Source organism: Rattus rattus, chromosome 2 (assembly GCF_011064425.1).
Source record: "Rattus rattus isolate New Zealand chromosome 2, Rrattus_CSIRO_v1, whole genome shotgun sequence".
In the NCBI taxonomy this organism is placed as follows: Eukaryota; Metazoa; Chordata; class Mammalia; order Rodentia; family Muridae; genus Rattus; species Rattus rattus.
The window spans coordinates 122,420,331-122,424,845 of record NC_046155.1 but is presented as its reverse complement, the minus strand read 5'-3'; positions in this window follow the sequence as shown (position 1 = coordinate 122,424,845).

Below are 4,515 nucleotides of genomic sequence, written 5' to 3'. Positions count from 1 at the left end.
CAAGATGACATAGATTGCTGTCCGTAAGCAGGGGAGAGCAGGTGAAAAATAAGGCTAGAATCCCATGATTGGGCAGTAGAAAGAGAAGGATGACTGAGAGTTTTAGAGAGTGAGAAAAAAAGACAGGAAAGGAACAGAGAAAGATGGAGGAAGAGGATGAACCAGATCAACATGGCTTGATATAGCCACAGGTAGCTATGGGTATCATAGAAGAACAATAGAATAACATAGGGCAATTTGTCCAATCTAGGTGGGCAGCTTGTATCAATATCAATTGAGTTTTGAGTTCTTTGTGTGGACATTTTGAGGATTGAGAATTTACTGGTATAAATCTGACTGGTAAATGACAAGCCTCTGGAATCTTAATTATAAAGGGCTACTGGCTTAGAGGTAGCCATAGGGGCTAGCAGGGGGCAGATGGCCTCGGAAGATAAGAATGGTTCAGCCACCATGGGGTAAGGGACCACTGTGGCTGGCAAGTAGCCAGCATTAGTGTGGATTGTATTATTTTTAATGATTACATACTACAAGATGGCATCTCAATTCTGAACATCTATGTCCCAAATTAAAGAGCACCTACATATCTAAAAGGAACATGACTAATGCTCACATTCCACATCAACCCTCACATATTAAAAGGAGAATTCAACACCCCACTTTTACCAATTGAAAACATTGAAACAGGAACTAAACAGAGAAATATTGAATTTAACCTAACAGATATCTATAGAACATTTAGCCTAAACATAAAGAATGTATTTTCTTGTCAGCAACTCATGGAACCTTCCTCAACAGATACAAATAATTAAAATAAGACCTTTGTATCCTATCAGACCACCATGGATGAAAGCTGGACTTCAACAATAAAAACAACACAAAGCCTACAAATTCATGGAAATTGAATAACTCTCTACTCAAAGATCACAGGATCAGGGGGGTGGGGGATTAAAGCCTTTCTAGAATTCAGTTAAAATGCACAACATACCAAAACTTATGGGACACAATGAAAGCAGGGCTAAGAGGAGAGTTTATAGCACCATATGCCTCCATAAAGAAATTGGAGAGTTCTCATACTAGAAATTTAAAACTATAACTGAAGGCTTTAGCAGGGGGAGGCGGAGGAGGAGGAGGAGGAGGAGGAGGAGGAGGAGGAGGAGGAGGAGGAGGAGGAGGAGGAGAAGAAGAAGAAGAAGAAGAAGAAGAAGAAGAAGAAGAAGAAGAAGAAGAAGAAGAAGAAGAAGAAGAAGAAGAAGAAGAAGAAGTAGTAAACACAAGCAGAGTAGAGGGAAGGAAGTAATTAACCTCAGGGCTGAAATCAACGCAAATCAAAACCCTGAGATTCTACCTCACACCAATCAAAATAGCTAAGATCAAAACTTCAGGTGACAACAAATGTTGGTGAGGATGTGGAGAAAGAAGAAAATTCCTTCATTGTTGGTGGGACTGCAAGCTGATACAACCACTCTGGAAATCAGTCTGGAAATTCCTCAGAAAATTGGACCTAGTACTACCTGCAGACCCAATTATACCACTCCTGGGCGTATACCCAAAAGATGCTCCAACATATAACAAGGACACATGCTCCACTATGTTCATAGCAGCCTTATTTTATAACAGCCAGAAACTGGAAAGAACACAGATGTCCTTCAACAGAGGGATGGATACAGAAAATGTGGTACATTTACACAATGCAGTACTACTCAGCTATCAAAACCAATGACTTCATGAAATTCATAGGCAAATGAATGAAACTAGAAAACATCGTGCTGAGGTGACCCAATCACAAAAGAACACACATGGTATACAGTCACCGATAAGTGGATATTAGCCTAAAATCTCGAAATACCCAAGATACAATCCATAGATCACATGAAGCTCAAGAAGAAGGAGGACCAAAGACCAGATGTTTCAGTCCTTCCTAAAAGGGGGAACAAAAATATTCAGAGGAGGAGATAGGGAGACAAACTTTGGAGCAGAGACAGAAGGAATGGCCTTTCAGAGCCTGCTTCCACCTGGGGATCCAGCTCATATACATACAGCCACCAAATCTAGACGATATTGTTGATGGCAAGAAGTGCATGTTTTCAGAAGCCTGATATAGCTGTCTCCTGAGAGGTTCATCCAGAACATGTAAAATACGGAGGTAAATGCTAGCAGCAAACCATTGAGCTGAGAATGGGGTCTCCGTTGGGGGAGTTAGTAAAAGGATTGAAGGAGCTGAAGGAGCTTGTAACCCCATAAGAACAACAATACCAACCAACCAGAGCTCCCAGGGACTAAACCACCATCTCAAGAGTACACATGGGAAGACTCATGGCTCCAGCTGCATATGTAGCAGAGGATGGCCTTGTTGGGCACCAATGGCAAAAGAAGCTCTTGGTCCTGCCAAGTCTGGAATGTCAGGGTAGGGAGATGGAAAAAGGTGGGTGGTTGGGTGGGGGAGCACTCTCATAGAAGAAGGGGGAGGGGATAGAATAGGGAGTATATGGACAGGAACATGGGAAGGGGGATAGATAACATTTGAAATGTAAATTTTAAAATATCCAATAAAGAAAAAAAGAAAGAAAAGAAAGGAAGGAAGAAAGGAAGAAACAAAGGGAACAATGCAGCTAAGGAAACCAAGAACTGGTTCTTTGGGAAAATTAATAAATAACCCTTAGTCGAACTAGCTAAAATGCAGAAAGACAGTACCCAAATAAAGAAAATCAGAAATGAAAAGAAAGACATAACAATGGACACTGAGGAAATTTAAAGAATAATTAGCTTATACTCCACAAAATTGGACAGATACCAATTATCAAAGCTAAATCAAGAACAGGTAAACTTTGTGAATAGTCCTACAACATCTAACAAAATTGAAACAGTCATTAAAACACTTCAGACCCCCTTCCACCGCACCCTAAAAAACCATGGGACAGACTGCAGAATTCGACAAGACTTTCAAAGAATAAATACCAATACTCTTCAAACCATTCCACTATGTAGAAACAGAAGTAACATTCCCAATCTCATTCTGTGATGCCAGTCACTCTGACAGGTAAACCATACAAAGCCCAAAAAAGAAGGGGAATTTCAAACTAATTTCCCTTATGATGATTCAAAAAAACAAAAAGAACAACAACAACAAAATACTCGCAAACCAAATTCAAGAACACATCAAAGACATTATCTATCACGATCTACTTAGGCTTCATTCCAGGGATGCAGGGGTGGTTCAGTATATGAAAGCCCATCAACATAATCTACCATAAAAACAAATTGAAAGAAAAAAACATGATCATCTCATTAGATGCTGAAAAGGCCTTTGACAAAATCCAACACACCTTCATGTTAAGTCTTAGAGAGATCAGGGATACAAGGCACTAAACACAATAACGGCAATAAACAACAAGCCAATAGCCAACATAAAATTAAATGGAGAGAAACTTAAAACAGTTTCACAAAAAAAAACAGGGAAAAGACAAGGCTGTGCACTCTATCTATTCAATATAATACTGTCAATATAAGACAACAAAAGGAGATCAATGGGATACAAATTAGCAAAGAAGTCAAGGTATCGATAATCACAGATGATATGATAGTATACATAAGTGACCCAAAATTCTACCAGAGAATTTCTACAGCTATAAACACCACCTTCAGCATAGTGGCTGAATACATATTAACTCAAAGAAACCCATAGCACTCCTTTTTACATACAATAATGGGGCCGAGAAAGAATTTAGGAGATAATATCCATGAAAATAGATCCATATTTATCACCCTGCACAAAACTCTCATCCAAGTGGATCAAAGAACTGAACATAAAACTGGATACACTAAATGTAATAGAAGAGAAAATGGGGAATATAGCCTTCAACATATTGGTACAGGAGACAACTTCCTGAACAAAACACCAGTGGCTCAGGCACTAGGATCAACATTTAATAAATGGGTCTTCAGGAAACTGAAAAGCTGTGTAAGGCTCAGGACATCATCAATAGAATAGGATGATAACTTACAGAGTGGGAAAAGATCTTCACCAATCCAGCATCTGACAGAGAGCTAATACACAAAATTTATAAAGAATTCATGAACTTAGGCTCCCACAACCCAAGTAACCCAATTTAAAAAAAAAATAGTGAAATCAGCTGGAGGCAGGGACAGGCATCTTTAGGATGTTCCAGAATCCTGGAAATTAGGAGGGCACAGGGAGTCTATAGGAGTGACTATAACTGAGACTCCTAGCAGTGGGGGATATGGAGCCTGAAGTGGCCACCTCCTGTAACCAGGGAGATCTCACAGTGGAAGGATATCTGTGAAATCTTTGACCCAAAATGTGTCCTGCCTACAAGATGTGCAGGGACAAAGATGGAGCTAAGACTGAGGTAACAGCTAACCAATGACTGCCCGAACTTGAAACCCACCCTGTGGGCAAGAATCAATCCCTGACACTCTATATGACACTCTGTTACACTTACAAGCAGACGTCTAGCATGATTGTACTCTGAGAGGCTTCACCCAGCAGCTAACTGA